This window comes from Trachemys scripta, chromosome 25 (assembly GCF_013100865.1).
Source record: "Trachemys scripta elegans isolate TJP31775 chromosome 25, CAS_Tse_1.0, whole genome shotgun sequence".
In the NCBI taxonomy this organism is placed as follows: Eukaryota; Metazoa; Chordata; order Testudines; family Emydidae; genus Trachemys; species Trachemys scripta.
Window position 1 is genome coordinate 2,958,354 of NC_048322.1, and position 19,596 is coordinate 2,977,949.

Genomic DNA, 19,596 nt, shown 5'->3' on the forward strand with positions numbered 1-19,596 from the left:
TGCTTTATTCATTCCTTCAGGATATGTGCCACTCCTTAGGTATGCCAAAACATTTGCAATTTTTTCGTCAAAAGATTTCCCTGAGAATTGTTTACAAGAGAAAACAGTTACTTAAGTGCAAACATGGCATATCAATCCATATAAGACTCAAAGTTGAGTTAGAAGCTATGAGATGTACATTGCAGACCTATAAGCAGGGTAAACCTAAATCAACAATGCATCATTCATAGGCCAGTCACAAGACAGACATAAATAAATTGCAGGAATGTGCATAATTTTGAAGTATTTGTGGCTTGCAAATTACGGCTGTATTCGCTCAATGCAGATTGAATGTTATTAGAGATAAGGATATCACCTACAAGATTGTAACCATGTATAGACATAGTGACTCAGGACAGTAAATGTAACAGCACAAAAATGTCAATCAAAAAAGAAAACACAAGCACAGTTGCTTGAAAATAATGGGTTCTGAAAACAAATGAATAATTAATAATATATGGGGACATACCTATCTCATAAAACTGGAAGGGACCTTGAGAGGTCATTGAGTACTGTCCCCTGCCTTCACTAGCAGGACCAAGTACTGTCCCTGACAGTTTTTTTTTCCCCCCTTTCTTTTTTTTTTTTGCTCTGATCCCTAAATGGCCCCCTTAAGGATTGTGCTCACAACCCTGAGTTTAGCAGACCAATGCTCAAACCACTGAGCTATCCCTCCCCCATGGGAACACATGGAAACATTCTATTTACTTGCCATTATGTGTGTTGTAGAGGTAATTTTTTGGTTGGTGCAACTTTTTGGGAGAAAATAGTTTTCTGAAACTCTGAAGAATCTGAAATAGAGAAACACCTATAACATACACATATCAGTATCACCTCATTCTCAGCTATGCCTTTAATCAATCATTTTACTGTAATTTAACTAATCAATCCTAACATAATGTTAATCCATTATCTAACAAATTAGATCCCACCGCCTTAATTGTTTTACACCCAGCAAAATTACTTATACATTCACCAAAGAAAATAAAAAAAACAGACACAGACCACACAGATAAACAATAGAGAAATGGGGAGCAATAAATAAATCACCATGATTAAAGGCATGCAAACCATTTAAGAAATGACTATACAGTTATTTTAAAGATTCTTGATTAAACATGCAGTTAGCCAGGAAGACCATTACTATTTGTGTACTTTTACCAGATTTGACCATTACTTGGGGTATGCTCAGTTATTGGGGTTACTAGTTTGGGTTCCCCCCCCCGATAATTCTACTAATGTACTGCTTGTGTATAAAGCTGTTGTAAAGCACCCCTCTTTCACTACTAACAGTATTGCTGGAAAACCTTTATTTTTAAGGCACAACTCTTAACTCCTTATTGCACCATTCTACAGGTATTCTAAGCAAGATTCTTAGCAGAAGGTTAACAAATATTCTATGAGAGACAGAGAGAGAGAGAGACCTTGCTAAAGGAGCTTGGTCTGAAAAAGAGAGCTTGCTCAGGTCTGTGCCTCAGTTTCCCTACGCCACAGCAACTACTCAACAATTAACATGTGATTAGGGTCACATGTTGCCTGCGTTTGTTCAACAATTTGTGACCAACTTTGCACAATACTTTGGAGTACACTCATTTATTAGGGTTACTCTCCTGGAGGGAGGGTGGTTATGTAATTCTATCAATGTACTGCTATTGTTCCCAATGCAATGAGTCAAACAGCACTTTCAAGCTGACACCCTTATTTTTCCCAGATTTAGCATGTCCCTATCCCCACTCTTACATCACAATTGTACTGGTAGTAACCCACTTGATGAGCAAACCCCAGAGTATTTTTGGGCGCTACAGGTGTCTGTAGCTTAGGAAAAAGAAGCGTTGCTGCAGAATAAATGTGGAAGATACAAACACAAGAGTAAAGTTATTTATGGACTAATAGTGATAACTACTCAAAGGAGAGCCTAAACAAAATAAGTTACATTATTAAAGGTTAATACCTGAGGTAGAAAAGGAAACAGAGAGGGAAAATGAGGGACCTCATCACTCCAGGAAGCTTGAACTCGTGAGGCTTCCCAGTTGATGATCGTAGCTCAGAGTCTTGGAGTAGATGAAACCCCAGTGGAACTCAGACAGAATTTGGGTCTATGCATGCATCAGAAATGTTACTGGAGAGTCAGTATATGGTTTTATAGAGAAAATATACAATTGCTTGAAGGGAGGAGACTAGATTTGTTTATGGGTAAACTGATGACTCAAGGAATTTCTTTAGGCTAGACAATCGGAGCTGATCACTTCTAACTATGGCTGGTGTTCCTTCAGGATGCTGACAATGAAATTTGTCTGCTTCAGTATTTTGGATATCAATCCAAGTTTCACTACTAGAATTGGTCTAACTGATGAGCTGGGTGTGGATGAGGATAAGGGAGTTGCCTGAAACTTGTCACCAGGGATATAGGTGTGTCTCACACTGCCATTTACTGCTCTATGCAAGTTTTTTCAAAAATCAGTTTTTGTTCAAGTGGGGGTGCGTGTGTGTGTGTGTGTGTCTGTGTGTGTCTGTCTGGCAGACTGGATACTGTGTCCTGATTCCCCAAGAAGACCGTTATTATCTGTGACTGCAGAGATCTTAACACGACATTGAGCATAAAAACAACAAGGAGTCTGGTGGCACCTTAAAGACTAACAGATTTATTTGGGCATAAGCTTTCGTGAGTAAAAACCTCACTTCTTCGGATGCATAGAGTGAAAGGTACTGATGCAGGCATTATATACTGACACGTGGAGAGCAGGGAGTTACTTCGCAAGTGTAGAATCAGTGTTGACAGGGCCAATTCAATCAGGGTGGATGTAGTCCACTCCCAATAATAGATGAGGAGGTGTCAATTCCAGGAGAGGAAAAGCTGCTTCTGTAATGAGCCAGCCACTCCCAGTTCCTATTCAAGCCCAGATTAATGGTGTTGAATTTGCAAATGAATTTTAGTTCTGCTGTTTCTCTTTGAAGTCTGTTTCTGAAGTTTTTTTGTTCAATGATAGTGACTTTTAAATCTGTAATAGAATGACCAGGGAGATTGAAGTGTTCACTTACTGGCTTATGTATGTTACCATTCCTGATGTCCGATTTGTGTCCATTTATTCTTTTGCGGAGGGACTGTCCGGTTTGGCCAATGTACATGGCAGAGGGGCATTGCTGGCACATGATGGCATATATGACATTAGTGGATGTGCAGGTGAATGAGCCCTTGATGTGGTTGGGTCCTCTGATGGTGTCGCCAGAGTAGATATGGGGACAGAGTAGGCAACGAGGTTTGCTACAGGGATTGGTTCCTGGGTTGGTGTTTCTGTGGTGTGGTGAGTATTTGCTTCAGGTTGGGGGGTTGTCTGTAAGCGAGGACTGGCCTGCCTCCCAAGGTCTGTGAGAGTGAGGGATCATTTTCCAGGATAGGTTGTAGATCGTGGATAATGCGCTGGACAGGTTTTACCTGGGGGCTGTATGTGATGGCCAGTGGTGTTCTGTTATTGTCCTTGTTGGGCCTGTCCTGTAGTAGGTGATTTCTGGGTACCTGTCTTGCTCTGTCAATCTGTTTCCTCACTTCCCCAGGTGGGTATTGTAGTTTTATGAATGCTTGAGAAAGATCTTGTAGGTGTTTCTCTGTCTGAGGGGTTGGAGCAAATTCGGTTGTATCTTAGGGCTTGGCTGTAGACAATGGATCGTGTGATGTGTCTTGGATGGAAGCTGGAGGCATGTAGGTACGTATAGCGGTCAGTAGGTTTCCAGTATAGGGTGGCATTTATGTGACCATTACTTATTTGCACTGTAGTATCTAGGAAATGGATCTCTTGTGTGGACTGGTCCAGGCTGAGGTTGATGGTGGGGTGGAAATTGTTGAAGTCCAGGTGGAATTATTCAAGGGCCTCCTTTCCGTGGGTCCATATGATGAAGATGTCATCAATGTAGCGCAAGTAGAGGAGGGGCACTAGGGGACGAGAGCTGAGGAAATGTTCTAAGTCAGCCATAAAAATGTTGGCATACTGTGGGGCCATGCGAGTACCCATAGCAGTGCCACTGACTTGAAGGTATAAGTTGTCCCCAAATCTGAAGTGGTTGTGGGTGAGGACAAAGTCACAAAGCTCAGCCACCAGGCTTGCTGTGGCCTCATCAGGGATACTGTTCCTGACAGCTTGTAGTCCATCCTCATGTGGAATATTGGTGTAAAGTGCTTCTACATCCATGGTGGCCAGGATGGTGTTTTCAGGAAGAACACCAATGAATTGTAGTTTCCTCAGGAAGTCGGTGGTGTCTCGAAGATAGCTGGGAGTGCTGGTAGCGTAGGGTCTGAGGAGAGAGTCCAAATAGCCAGATAATCCTGCAGTAAGAGTGCCAATGCCTGAGATGATGGGGCTTCCAGGGTTTCCGGGTTTATGGATCTTGGGTAGCAGATAGAATACCCCTGGTCGGGGTTCTGGGGGTGTGTCCATGTAGATTTGTTCCCGTACTGTAGCTGGGAATTTCTTGAGCAGATGGTGTAGTTTCTTTTGGTATTCCTCAGTGGGATCAGAGGATAGTGGCCTGTAGAATGTGGTCTTGGAGAGTTGCCTGGCAGCCTCCTGTTCATAATCTGACCTGTTCATTATGACCACAGCACCTCCTTTGTCAGCCCCTTTGATGATAATGTCAGAGTTGTTTCTGAGGCTGTGGATGGCATTGCGTTCTGTACGGCTGAGGTTATGGGACAAGTAATGTTGTTTGTCCACAATTTCAGCCTGTGCACGTCTGCGGAAGCACTCTATGTAGAGGTCCAGTTTGTCATTTCGACCGTCAGGAGGAGTCCATGCAGAGTTCTTCATATTGTAGTGTTGGTAGGAGAGTTCCTGTGGGCTAGTGCACTGTTCAGTGGTGCGTTGAAAATATTCCTTGAGTCAGAGACGATGAAAGTAGGCTTCCAGATCACCGCAGAACTGTATCGTGTTTGTGGGGATGGTGGGACAGAAAGAGAGTCCCTGAGATAGCCCAGCAGAAGAGTCTGTCCTAAGTGTGTGGTTGATAGGGACTGGGCATGGCTGGCTCATTACAGAAGCAGCTTTTCCTCTTCTGGAATTGACACCTCCTCATCTATTATTGGGAGTGGACTACATCCACCCTGATTGAATTGGCCCTGTCAACACTGATTCTCCACTTGCGAAGTAACTCCCTGCTCTCCATGTGTCAGTATATAATGCCTGCATCAGTAACTTTCACTCTATGCATCCGAAGAAGTGAGGTTTTTACTCACGAAAGCTTATGCCCAAATAAATCTGTTAGTCTTTAAGGTGCCACCAGATTCTTTGTTGTTTTTGTAGATACAGACTAACACGGCTACCCCCTGATAACTGAGCATAAAATGAGCTTTAACAATATGTTGTGACTACTTACATTAAAGAAATACATTCCACCTTGGTTTAGGAGAGAGACCACTGATTGACCAATAAGAATCTGGTGTTGCAGGTCCCATTAGTGCAATTATTTTTTCTTCTCCATTGTCAGTGCAGCTTTTATTTTGGTGAGTTTTGCACACAGATGCAGAAATGTGGACTTGTGCATCCAATAGTTCTGCAGCCACTGGTCATGAGCCCAAGCCTTCATTGTTGCGGAAGATTTTTGCCCTTGAGAAGGATGTAAGATGACACCATATAATACACTTACTGAATATTTGTGAATCAGCTTCTACACACAAGCAATGACATGTGAACATGGGACTCTAAGGGCTGGAATCACAGGCAAGATAAATGCAGCAAAAGGCAATCCTAAAATTTGTGAACTGTTATGAGACTTCACATAGACCAATAGTTATGAGAGACTCTTAAATACTCAAAATGTGTGATGCAGAGTTTGATGGACTTTAGGGAAATTATTTCACTACATCAAGTCTCCTGTAGCAGTAAAGTAGCACCGGGGCAGCAGGTTTTTATATTTTTGGGTGGCATCCAGAAAAGGTCCAAGGCAGTTTTGCTGTGGGAGGGGGCTTGGGGTCAATACCGGGTTTACAATGGTGCTAATGGCACCATGGCACCAGGCCCACCCTGGGAAGGGGCCCATTACAGACCCCTTTAACCCATCCACATAGCTGGGTCTGGCCCCTCACCTGGGGCAGTCCAGCACACAGGCCTTGCTGTCTTTTCACTGCAGCCCTTGATCTTGGTGACAAATCTATAGAGAATTATGAAACTGGTCTAGGTCTAGGCGAGAGAATGTCTCAGGGCCGCCCGGGGGGAGGCAAGTGGGGCAATTTGCCCCAGGCCCCCATGAGTATGTCGGAGGCTCCCCCTGCCTCCGTCTTCCCCCATCCCCTGGCGTCTCAGCGCGCCGCGTCTGGGAGCGGCCCTGGCGCACTGCAGCTAAACAGCTGGTATACATACCATTAAAGCATTTAACGTTTTAAAATAATGTATTTAGTGTATTTTCAAATTATTACAAAGCAAAGCAATTTCGGGGGCCCCTTCCATAAAAAAAAGTTGCAATACTATAGTAACGTATTTGGAAATGTAAAAAAAAAGTGAAATACATTCAAAAATTAATTTGTAATAATTTGAAAATACGCAAAATACATTATTTAAAAACATTAAATGTTTTAATGGTATGTATACATATGCAATTACATAATGGGCTGTTGCTGGGTGGTGGTGATGGTTGGTGCCAATGGGTTGTTGCTGCCTGGGGGTGGTGCTGCTGTTGCTCAGGGCTGCGGGGGGAGCTGGGCTCTGGGTTGGGGGGTGCCCGGCTCAGAGGGGCTGAGCTCAGAGCTGGGGGTCAGGGCTGTGGGGGGGATGGGTAGGGAGGTGTCCTGCTCAGAGGGGATGAGCTGGGGGGATGGGCTGTGGGGGGAACGGGGTCGGGGGGTGCTCGGCTCAGAGAGGCTGGGCTCAGAGCTGGGGGTCAGGGCAGTGGGGGATGGGGTCGGGGGGAGTCCCCAGCCCCTCCCTTATCATGCCGCTTACCCCCTCTCCCGGAGCCTCACCACGCCGCATCCAGGATGCCGGGGGATGGGATGGGGGAAGACAGAGGCGGGGGGAGCCTCCAACATACTCAGGGCCTGTGGGGCCCCCAGGGCCTGGGGAAAATTTCTCCCTTTGCCCCCCCCGGGGGCCCTGCTGAAAAGGGGGGGGGGGGAGTGGGGGGGGGGGGGGGGGGGAGTGTAGCAGATGCCAATTTGAGGTGAATATTCTCTTGGCCAGATTCTACTGGGTTTATCGTATGGACTGGAGCAAAGTAGCTGGTGAATAACCAAGAATCTGGTTAATAATTGTTCTCTAAATTCAGCTTTCTTCTTTCTCTGTCTGTGAATTATCACTAATTCAAAATAGTATTGTGCAAGTTGACTGGATAATGGTAATAGCATAATCTCTTGTTATAACATTGTAAACCCTACTACCTGATTTTTATATTAAACACTTACTATACAAAATACAAGAAATCCCTGATGTGAGAACGTGGCTATGCCGCTGTTGTAGGGGGCTCATCACCCAGCAGCTGGGGGCCACCATGTGGGCTCGGCAGGGTTGCTGGCCACGGGGCCAATGGGTGTGGGTGGGATCTCGGGAGTCACGTCCCAGGGAATCTACCCCACTCCCCAGCACTGCTCCAGCTCTGAGCTGTCTCCACTGCCTGGGACCTGTGGGGCCCCACCTGCCTCCCAAGGGAAAGAGCCACCTGGGACTGGTGCAGAGGCTGGGCCAGTCACAGGGGATGGCGGGGGAGAAGGCTCAGCTGGGTCCTGCCAGGCATGTGGGTCCTGAGGGAGCCTGGCCCAGGTAGGCTCTGCTCCTGCTCCAGCCTGGCTGATTGCACCCCCAAGGGGCCGGAGTTATCCTGCCCCAGGACCAGCTCTGGCTGCATTGCCGGCTCAGCCTGGCAGACACAGTCACCTCCCATCAGGGCTGGCTATTGTGGCTGGGGCTTAGGGTGTGGGAGAGTAGGTCTCTAGTGGGTCGGGGGGGCTGTGCATTGAGGGGTGGGGAGATCTGTGTGTGTCGGGGCGCTGGGAAGTGTGGAGGGGTCTGTGCGGGGCACTGTGCAGTTGTGGCAGTTGGGTGGTGGGGGCACTGGGCAGTGAGGGAATCTGTGGGGGGGCTCTGGGCAGGGAAGTGCAGGGCACTGTGCAGTTGTGGGAGGGCTGTGGGGGGTCTCCAACTAGGGGGCACTGGGCAGTGAGAGGATCTGTGGGGGGGTTCTGAATGGGTGGGGGAGTGGTCTGTGGGAGGGCACTGGGCATGGGGGTTTGTGGGGGGTCTCTGGGTGGTGTGGCACTGGGTGTAGGGAGTCAGAGGGGTGCTGGGCACGGGGGTAGCATGGTGCAGCATGGGCCTGCCCCGAAGGGGAAGAAGCACAATGGGAGTGCAGGGCCGGGCTGGCCAGTGTGCGTCTGGCAGCTCCCAGTTTGTAAACAGTGCCCTTGTACTGCGCTGGGTGGAGTGGGGTTGTCCCTGCTGTGCCATGACCCATCTCCCATTGCCCCTGGCCAGCCCATCACTCTGAGGACTCTGCACCTCTGCCCCATGTCCCCATTTCCATCATGGGGGCCCACAAATATGTTTAGCACCAGGCCCACAAAAGGTTAATCCAGCCCTTTTTGGGGTGCAGGCTCTGGGATGGAGTTGGGGTGCAGGAGGGTTGCAGGCTATGGGGAGTCTGAGTGAGGGGTGCAGGCTCTGACCTGGGGCAGGGGATTAGGGTACAGGAGGGAGTGCAGACATGTGGGCTCTGGGAGGGAGTTAGCAACTCAGCACGTTATAGAAGAGAAATGAGCTGCACTGAGTGATTTCATATAGACATAAAAACTGATAGAAGACACTTCTACATATTCAAAATGTGAGAGGCAGAGTTTGAGGGAGGGAGTGTCTGTACAATATTTCACCGCATTCAGTCTCCTGGCTGGAGCAGTAATGTAGCCCTGCACAGGGCCGCCCAGTGGATTCAGTGGGCCTGGGGCAAAGCAATTTCGGGGTCCCCTTCCATAAAAAAAGTTGCAATACTATAGTAACATGTATTTGGAAATGTAAAAAATAACTAGTGAAATATATTCAAAAATTAATTTGTAATAATTTGAAAATACACAAAATACCTTATTTAAAAACATTAAATGCTTTAATGGTATGTATACATTTGCAATTACATAATGGGCTGTTGCTAGGTGATGGTGATGGTTGGGACGGGGTTGGGGGGGTGCCCGGCCCCGGCCCCTTAGCATGCCACTTACCCCCTCTCCCAGAGCCTCAGCGCGCCGCTTCCAGGAGTGGCCCCGGACAGCGTTGGAGCCACGGCGCTGCAGCACGCCAGGGCTGCTCCCGGACGCAGCGCACTGAGACGCCGGGGAATGGGGGAAGATGGAGGCAGGGGCAGCCTCTGACATACTTGTGGGGGCCCCTGCGGAAAATTGCCCCACTTGCCCCCACCTGGCTCCAGGCTTTTGGCCTCACCAAGCAGCCAAACAAACAAACAAAAACAAACAAAAAAAACGAACAAAAAAACCAAAACAAAACAAAGCCGCGATCTGCTCTGCGGCGGCAATTCAGCAGGAAGTCCTTTGCTCCGTCCAGGAGTGAGGGACCATCCACCGAATTGCCGCCGAACAGCTGGACGTGCCGCCCCTCTCCGAAGTGGCTGCCCCAAGCACCTGCTTGGTAAGCTGGTGCCTGGAGCCAGCCCTGCCCCTACGCCCCTAGATTAGCGAGCACAGCAGGTGGCTTATCCCACGGGGTCACTGTTCTCCACTCTTCCCCTCCCTAAACAGGGGTTTTGTCCCCCCACCGGGTCTGGCAGCGTCTCTCCCCTGGGCTTAACCCCAGCTCCCACCCCTGATTTTTCCCCGTCAGCCCCCCTTCTGCCGCTACCTACAGTAGCTTGATCCCTCAAGGCCAGTAAATTTCTGCCCCCTGCTCAGACCCTGACAGCCCCCCGCTGTGATTTGCCCCCCTTAATGCTTTTAAACCCCCCCAAAGAGGAGGCAGCAAATTGTAACCAGAAGTGAGGGCAGTGGCAACAGCGAAGGTTACCGGGCATGCTGTTCGGGCGAGCATGCTCAGTGCTCCCAAAGTAGGGAATTGGGAGCAGGGGCAGTTTGTGTCATTACAAAGGCAGCAGCAAGAGCAGCTTTGTTCTCCCATCCCCCGCGCTAAGGCTCTCACTGAGCATGCGCAGTAATCGCTGCTGACCCCTCTCTCCCTTACCTGGGCTGGCGAGGGCGGAAGCACCCCCTGGAGCAGTCTGGGAGATGTAGTTCCTGACTCTCCTGGGAACGGAAGTGACGTTAGGTGAGGGGGGGGGACGAGCCGGGTTGCGAACGCGCGCGGAGCGCTGCGGCTTTGTCTGGCTCGTGCGGTGGTGTGGGAGCCTCTCCCGGAGCCGGAGAAGGGTTTTGTGTCTCCCGGCTCTGGGCATGCGCAGATGGCGGGGGAGGGAGAGTCCCGCATGCGCAGAGGCAGCGCTCACCCGCTGCTGCTCCCTAGCGCTGCGGGGCCGGGCTGAGCAGGAGGGTCTGTGCTGGGGAGACCCATTAACCCCCCCGTGCCCGGCCCGCGCCCTGCTCCCGCTGGGGCCGCCCCGGGCTCTGCCCGCCCCGCTGCGGAGCTGCAGCCTCCAGGTACCGGAGCGAGCCCCGGGGGCGGGGCCGGGCGGTGACTCTGCCCCAGTGTCCGTGGGGGGCACCCGGCATCTCGCAGCGCCGGGATCTGCTCCCTGGGGGCAGCGCCCGCGGGGGGCTCGGAGCTGCTGTCCCCGCAGGAGCCCAACGCCCCTGGGACCGGCCAGGCTCTGCCCTGGGGCCCCACGGGGTGTCCCGGGGGGGGAGTAGGGTTACCATACTTCCGGATTTTCCCGGACATGTCCGGCTTTTTGGGCACCAAATCCCCGTCTGGGGGGGAAATCCCAAAAAGCCGAACATGTCCGGGAAAATAGGGAGGGGCTGGCGGTGCTGGGCCGGGGGCCGGGCCAGGGCCGGCAGTGCTGGGCCGGGGGAGCTGGCCTGGGGCCCGGCTGTGCTAGGCCGGCAGTGCTGGGCCGGGGGTCGGGCCGGGCCCGGTGGTGCTGGCCTGGGGGTGCTCGGCCGGGGACTGGCCCGGGTCCGGCACCCCAGGGCCCGAGCCGAGGCAGGCTGGAGACGCTGGGGCTGGGGCCGGCCGCCGGAGGGAGCCACTCGGTTGGGGGGGGCAGACTGGGCCGCGCCTCCACACCCCCCCCCCAGCTTACCTGCTGCCTGCTTCAGGCTTCCCGCGAATCAAGCAGGAAGCAGGGGAGGGGGCGGAGTTGGGGTGGGGACTTTGCGGGAAGGGGTGGAGTTGGGGCGGGGGCAGGGCTGGGTCCCTGTGGAGTGTCCTCTTTTTGGACACTCAAAATATGGTAACCCTAGGGGGGAGGGGACCAGCCCTCACTGGGGTCCCTGCATGGGGCTGGGCGGGGGTGGCCAGGCGGAGGGGGAAACCTCGGAAAGGGGCGGATGGAAAATGTCTGTGCAGCCTGGACATGGCCAGTGGAGGAGAAGAGCCGGTGACCCCCCGAGGAGCAGGGAGAGAAAGCGGGGGGGCTGAGATCCCCTTGGATTTACTGCTGCCCCCTCCCGTGGGGACCCCCCATCCTCTCCAGCCCTGCCCCCTTTCTCTCTAGAGAGCAAGGAGCAACATCCAGGGTGATTTCTCCCCCCCCCCTTTCCCTCAAATCCCTGAGAAGGTCCCTATTCCCCTCCCCCGATTGTTCCCCATTTTCTCTCCACCTTGCCAATGTCCAGTTCAAATCTCAGGTTTGGGGTGTTTCCCCCCATTTTTACTTGCAGTGATTTGTCCTTATTTAGGTGAGAAATGGTTCCCCTGAGTGATTTCTGAAATGGGAAGAGGGTTACTGGGCAGAGGCTGGGAGAGCCCTGAGACAGGGATACCTCTGGGCTCAGCTGGGGGGGCCACTGTCTGCTGGCAACAGGGCATGGAAAGGCCCAGGAAAGGAAGGGAGGAGCAAGTGCCCCCCATAGAGTCAGCCCAGCCCCAGGTTTCCCAGTCCCAACTACTTTCCCCAACTACGAACCCAGCAACTCCCACCACTGCCTGTCACATTTCCAGACCCCAGAGCCAGTGACCTTCTGACTCCAGCTCCACTCCTTTCCCCTGTGAAAGCAGCATCACCCAGGGCTCCCTGCTGGCCATGTGAATGTGAGGCAAGTAGAATCCATCCCATTCTGTTCTTGATTGAATATCGCTGTATAATCCCCTCAAATTTCCCCTCCTTTCTCTTGAACTGTTGAATGGTGACATAAAATGTCCCCAGATGTTCGTGCTTCTCTCTTATATTGGCAAATATTTAGTTTGTGCCCCATTTTTTCCTCAGTTTTGAGCTACTGATATCTAATTCTTGAAAATCTTCCTGCTTTTCTCTCCAGGTGTCTGACTGAGATCAGGGCTCTTATCGGACTGAGCGTCGCCCAGGTCTTGCCTGAGATCAGGTCCCCCAGTGTGCCAGGCACTACACAAACCCTGACCACGTTTGGTGCACTCGTGCCAGGAACTGCACAGACCCCTACAGAGAGGGGTACAGAGAGAGCAGGGACCTTGTTGTGCCGGGTGCTACAGTGACCCTGACTGAGTTCTGAGCCCCTGTTGTGCCAGGCCCTGCATCAACACGAAGTTCAATCAGGCTCCCATTGTGCCAGGCGCTGCAGAGACAGCAAACAAAATCAGGGACCTTGTTGTTCCTGGAGCTGCAGAGACCCCCACTGAGATCTGGGTCCTGTTCTGCCAGGCACTGCAGAGACCCCAACAGAGGTCAGACCCCACTGTTGTGACAGGTGCTGTGGAGACCCCAACTGAGCTCTGCACCCCTGTTGTGCGGGGCACTGTAGAGACCCCATCTGACATCAGACCCCTGATTGTGCCAGGTAAAACTGAGACCGGGACTGAGATCATTGCCCCCCTTGTGCCAGTGCACGACTGTGGCACAGATTTCTGCCTCCATTGTGCTGGGAGACCTCAGCTGAGATCTGTGTCCCCGTTGGGCCTGGCACTGCACTGATCCCAACCCAGATCACACCCCACCACTGTACTGGGCACTGCAGAGACCCTGACAGAGATCCTGCTCCCACATTTTGCCAGATGCTGCAGGGACCCCCCAAAAAATCAGGGATCCTGTAATGCTGGGGGTTGCAGAGCCCTTGACTGAGATTAGGCCCCTGTTGTGCAGGGCTCCTGCACAGACATTGACCAAGATCAGGGTCCCCATTGTGACCGGTGCTGCACACACCAAGGGTATCTCTACCCTGCCATTAAAAACCCACAGCTGGCCCATGCCAGCTGACTCAGGCTTACGGGGCTCAGGCGAAGGGGCTGTTTAATTGCAGTGTAGATGTCTGGGCTCAAGCTGGAGCTGGGCTGTAGGACCCTGCGAGGTAGGGGGGTGCCAGACCTTGGGCTGCAGCCAAAGCCGGAACATCTACTCCACAATTAAACAGCCCTGCAGCCTGAGCCGTGTGAGCCCAAGTCAGTGGGCACGGGCCAGTCACTGGTGTCTAATTGCAGTGTAGACATGCCCACAGTGACAGAGTCCTTGCCACAAAGAGCTCAAAGGCTAAATAGGCCAATGGTGGGAGGCGACTCTCCATTTTACAGATGGGGAAACTGAAGCTCAAAGAGCTGATGTAATTTGCTCGAGGTTGCATGGAGAATTTGGGGAAAAACTGGGAACTAAACCCAGATTGTTTGAATTCTTGCCTCTCATCTTAACCCGAAGCCCAGCTTGTGTGGGTTTACAGCGTTGTTTTGGTCAGAGTGTTTGCATTGCATTGGTTTCCAAGTGAGGTTGTGGAATTTCCCTCATTCGAGGTTTTTAAGACCAGGTTAGAGATACATCAGTCCGGGAATGTCTAGGGATACTTGGTCCTGCCTCATCACAGGAGCCTTAAGTAGATGCCTCGCAAGATCCCTTCCATGCCTACATTGAAATAATTCTGTTTTGTCCTGTGTCCTGTTCTATGCTGAGCTGTTTTGCATGGTGCCATTTGGAACTCTGATGCACCATGTTTTGTTGCAGTTTTATGGTGCATTGTTTTGCCTCATCTTGTTTGGTGCCTGTGTTGTTTTGGTTTGAGTTGAGCTATTTTCCATTGTGTACTTTTGTCCTAGGATGTCATAGTTTGCATTGTCTTACTTTCTTTTCCTTTGTATTGTCATTTTATGCTGTGGAGTTGTCAAGGCTGCTTCCCCACTCTGAACTTTAGGATACAAATGTGGGGGCCTGCATGAAACTTCTAAGCTTAACTATCAGCTTAGATCTGGTCCGCTGCCACCACTCCCAAAGTGCTAATTCCCTTCCCTGGATAGCCTTGAGAGACTCTTCACCAGTTCCCTGGTGAATACAGATCCAAACTCCTTGGATCTTAAAACAAGGAGAAATTAACCATCCCCCCTCCTTTCTCCCACCAACTCCTGGTGGATCAAGATCCAACCCCCTTGGATCTAAAAACAAGGAAAAATCAATCAGGTTCTTAAAAAGAAGGCTTTTAATTAAAGAAAAAGGTAAAAATCATCTCTGTAAAATCAGGATGGGAAATAACTTTACAGGGTAATCAAACTTAAAGAGCCCAGAGGACCCCCCCTATAGCCTTAAATTCAAAGTTACAGCAAACAGAGGTAAATACCCTAGCAAAAAGTTCATGTACAAGTTGAGAAAACAAAGATAAAACTAACACTCCTTGCCTGGCTGTTTACTTACTAGTTTGAAATATGAGAGACTTGTTCAGAAAGATTTGGAGAGCCTGGATTGATGTCTGGTCCCTCTTAGTCCCAAGAGCGAACTCCCCCAAACAAAGAGCACAAACAAAAGCCTTCCCCCCACCAAGATTTGAAAGTATCATGTCCCCTTATTGGTCCTTTGGGTCAGGTGTCCACCAGGTTACCTGAGCTTCTTAACCCTTTACAGCTGAAAGGATTTTAGAGTCTCTGGCCAGGAGGGATTTTATAGTATTGTACACAGGAGGGCTGTTACCCTTCCCTTTATAGTTATGACAGGAGTGTAGGTTGTGTGTGGTTTGTTTGTTTTTTTCTGAATTGCCGGACATTAAGTTCTGGTGGGTTTTATTCTGTATTTTGTGTTTTAATATATTGCATAGCATCATAGACATGTAGGGCTGGAAAAGACCTCAGGATGTCATCAAGTCCAGCTCTCTCTGCCGAGGCAGGACCAAGTATATGCAGATTATCTCTGACAGAGATTTGTCCTACCTGTTCTTAAAAAACTTCCAGGGAAAGAGACTCCACAGTCAGTCTTGTAAGACTATTCCAGAGCTGAACTACCTTAGCTCTGGTGACACCCACACAGATTTTAGTGGTGAGTGGCTCTGGAGAGAAGGAGTCCCCAGTGAGTGGGCAGCTGGGTAAAGAGACTAAAGATGGGAGGAGAAACATAGACGTGTTCAAGGTTACCCAGTCTGTCCGTGATAGAGCTAGAAATAGATCCCAGTTCTAGTGCCACCGTACTGCTGTTTTGGGAACTGAAGGTCTCTGTCACACTGGTGTTTTAGAGTGGTAGCCGTGTTAGTGTGTATCAGCAAAAACAACGAGGAATACTTGTGGCACCTTAGAGACAACACATTTATTTGGGCATAAGCTTTCGTGGGCTAAAACCCACTTCATCAGATGCATGGCGTGGAAAATACAGTAGGCAGAATATGCACCATACATGAAAAGATGGGAGTTGCCTTACCAAGTGGGGGATCAGTTCTAACGAGTTATTGAATTAAAGTGGAAGTGAGCTATTATCAACAGGAGGAAAAATCACTTTCGTAGTGGTAATCAGGGTGGCCCATTTAAAACAGTTGACAAGAAGGTGTGAGTAACAGTAGGGGGAAATTAGCATGGGGAAATTTAGTTTTTAGTTTTTGTAGTGACCCATCCACTCCCAGTCTTTATTCAGGCCTAATTTGATGGTGTCCAGTTTGCAAATTAACTCCAGTTCTACAGTTTCTCATTGGAGTCTGGTTTTGAAGTTTTTTTTGTTGAAGAATTGCCATTTTTAAGTCTGTTATTGAGTGTCTAGGGATATTGAAGTGTTCTCCGACTGGGTTTTGAATGTTATAATTCTTGATGTCTGATTTGTGTCCAGTTATACTTTTGCCTAGAGACTGTCCTGTTTGGCCAATGTACATGGCAGAGGGGCATTGCTGGCACATGATGACATATATCACATTCGTTTTAGACACTGGTGTAAAACCTTAGTATAGACAAAATTTACACTGTTTGAAGGTTCGGGGTGGGGGCGCACAGTGACCTCACTGAGGCCTGGGGCTGGCTGAACAGTGTAGCTGGTAATGGAGGGGCAGCAGTGAGTGCTGGAGGTATGAGCCAGGAGCACAGCCCCACAGGACTGGACACTGACTTCTCCTGACCCAGGGGACACCCCCCAGCTGTGTGCAGGGACTGCAGCTGAGCTTCCCTTCCAAGACAGCCTGTGCATCCATGGACAAGCCACCTCTTCCTGCAGCCTAATACAATGGGGTCTGGGGACCTTTCCAAACTGCAGGTGATGGGGCTCTGGTGTTACCGGGATCTATTCCTGGCTCTGTCACTGACCTGCTTGGTGACCTTGGGGAACTCACAGCCCCTCTGTGCTTTCCTCCTACCCATTGTCTACTTGGATTGTGATCTCTTTGCGCAAGGACTGTCCCTCTCTGTCTGTGCAGTGCCCAGCACAATGGGGGTGCTGATCTCAGTCAGGTTCTCTGCCATGCGCAGCACGATGTGGCCCTGATTTCCATAAGTGTCTGTGCAATGCAAGGCACAGTTTATAGACTCTCAGACATTAAGGCCAGAAGGGACCATCATGATCCTCTAGTCTGACCTCCTGCCCATTGCAGGCCACAGAACCTCACTCACCCACTCCTGTAATAGATCCCTAACCTCTGGCTGAGTTAATGAAGTCCTCAAATCATTATTTCAAGACTTAAAATTACAAAAAAGTGCACCATTTACACTAGTTTAAACCTGCAATGACCCATGCCATGCCCCATGCTGCAGAGGAAGGCTAAAAAAATACCCCAGGGTCTCTGCCAATCTGTGTCTGGGCAAAATCCCTTCCCGTCCCCAAATATGGCAATCAATTAGACCCTGAGCATGTGGGCAAGACCCAGCAGCCAGACATCTGGGAAAGAATTCTCTGTAGTAACTCAGAGCCCTCCCCAGCTAGTGTCCCCAGGGCTGGCTCTGGCTTTTTGGCCGCACCAAGCAAAAAGAAAAAAAGGGGCGGCCAGAACGGCAAAGCAAAAAAAAAACCAAAAAACCATGCGGTGTGGCCGGAGCGCGGGTGCAGGGGGACCGGCTGGGGGGGGCGGGAGACAGAGAGAGAAGGGGGCGGCCAGGGCTACAGCAGGGGCGCTGCCATGCGACCCCTCCCGCTGCCCCGCCGCCTGCTGCGAGGGCTCCGCTCCGGTCTGTGGGGAGGGAAGGAAGAGGACTGCCCTGCAGGGCGCTCTGGTTCTCTGCGCCGCCGCCCCCTATGGGGCGGCCGGAGTGGAACAAGAACAAAAAACAAACAAAAAAACCAACAACAAAAAAAGCGGCCGTGCCACCCTAGGATTGGGCAGAATGCTGCCTCCAACAATCTGCCGCCCCAAGCACCAGCTTGCTCAGCTGGTGCCTGGAGCCGGCCCTGAGCGTCCCATCACCAGCCTTTGGAGATATTTGCTGCTAGCAGTTGCAGATTGACTACATGCCATTGTAGGCAGTCCCATCATACCAATCCCTCCATAAAGGTATCGAGCTCAGTCTCAAAGCCAGTTAGATTTTTTGCCCCCAGTGCTCCACCAAGCGACTGTCTGGAAAGTTCAGCAAGCCAGAATGTCCCATCAAAGACAAGCAGGGAAAGTCTATAACAGAAATAGAACAACAGATGAACAGATGGGCGGAGCACTTTGAGGAACTCCTAAATAGACCAGCACCACTAAATGCACCAGACATTGACCCAGCCAACGAAGACCTTCCAATCAATTGTGATAGACCTACCAGAGATGAGATCAGAAAAGCCATCACTATGATGAAGAACAGGAAGGCAGCTGGACCTGATGATATTTCAGCAGAGGCCCTGAAAGTAGATCTGGATGCTTCAGTGGAAATGCTGTACCCCGTTTTTGAGAAGATATGGGAAGAAGAAGTGATTCCGGCAGACTGGAAAGAGGGATACCTTATTAAACTCCCCAAGAAAGGAGACCTCAGCAATTGTGCCAACTACAGAGGAATCACACTTCTGTCGGTGCCAGGGAAGGTCTTCAACCGAGTTCTCTTAGAGAGAATGAAGGATGCGGTCGCTCCACAGCTACTAGATGAGCAGGCAGGTTTCCGGCAAAATAGATCATGCATGGACCAGATAGCAACGCTCCGCATCATAGTCGAGCAGTCTATGGAATGGAACTCCTCGTTGTACATCAACTTTGTTGACTATGAGAAAGCATTCGATAGCGTGGCTTGAGAGACTCTCTGGAAGCTCCTTCGGCACTATGGCATCCCAGCAAAGGTGGTTAACTTGATTAAGAACTTATATGACGGCATACACTGTAGAGTGATCCATGGAGGGCAGCTTACAAACAGCTTCCAGGTGCGAACCGGAGTCAGACAAGGATGTTTGTTGTCACCATTTCTTTCTCCTTGTCATTGATTGGATTATGAAGACATCCACTTATGAGCTCAGGAACGGAATCCAGTGGACGTTGTGGACCCAGTTTGACGACCTGGACTTTGCCAACGACCTCGCATTCCTTTCGCATAGCAAACAGCAGATGCAAGAGAAGACTAATGTAGTGGCAGCCATGTCATCACAGGTTGGCCTCAACATCCACAAGGACAAGACCAAGATCCTCAAGATTAACTCCATCAGTAATGACCCAGTCACACTGAATGGAAACCCTCTGGAAGAAGTGCAGTCCTTCACCTACCTAGGCAGCATCATCGACCAACAGGGTGGCACGAACGCAGACATCAAAGCAAGGATCGGTAAGGCAAGAGCAGCTTTCTTACAGCTCAAGAACATCTGGAGCTCCAGAGAGCTGTCTTTGGCAACAAAGATTAGACTGTTCAATTCCAACATGAAATCAGTCTTATTGTATGGAGCTGTAACCTGGAGGACAACTAAAACAACCACCAGGAAGATCCAGACCTTCATAAATAGTTGACTTAGAAGGATTCTCCAGATCCTCTGGCCAGACACCATCAACAACATCTACCTCTTGGAGAGGACCCGTCAACTTCCAGCAGAGGAAGAAATTAGAAGGAGAAGGTGGGGCTGGATAGGACACACACACTACGCGAGCAGCCAACCAACATCACTAGACAGGAATTGCGGTGGAACCCCCAAGGCAAGCGGAAAAGAGGCTGTCCAAGAAACACCTGGCGACGCGACCTTCATGCTGATAGCATAAAAATGGGCTATACCTGGAACCAGCTAGAGCAAATGGCCCTGGATAGAGGACTCTGGAGATCTGTGGTTGGTGGCCCATACCCCGATTGGGGTGACAGGGGTGAGTGAGTGAGTGCTCCCCTTGGGAGGCTGTTCCAAAACTTCACTCTGATGGTTAGAAATCTTCGCCTAATTTCAAGTCAAAACTTATTG

General features: G+C 50.3%; 1 protein-coding gene and 1 long non-coding RNA gene across 2 annotated transcripts in view; one reads left to right on the forward strand and one right to left on the reverse strand.

Moving 5' to 3' along the window:
• Nucleotides 1-747: 747 nt before the first annotated feature.
• LOC117870099 lies at nucleotides 748-10,348 on the reverse strand. The gene is made up of 3 exons (XR_004643928.1): nucleotides 10,194-10,348; nucleotides 5,404-5,633; nucleotides 748-830 (listed from the first exon to the last, which is right to left on the reverse strand). It is a non-coding gene; the product is annotated as an uncharacterized LOC117870099 (long non-coding RNA).
• Nucleotides 10,344-19,596, forward strand: part of LOC117869987 (zinc finger protein 345-like) — a 43,710-nt gene continuing 34,457 nt past the window's right edge. Inside the window, exon 1 of the mRNA XM_034757099.1 lies at nucleotides 10,344-10,606. The gene's annotated coding sequence lies outside the window, so the exon portion shown is untranslated. The remainder of the gene's footprint in view (nucleotides 10,607-19,596) is intronic.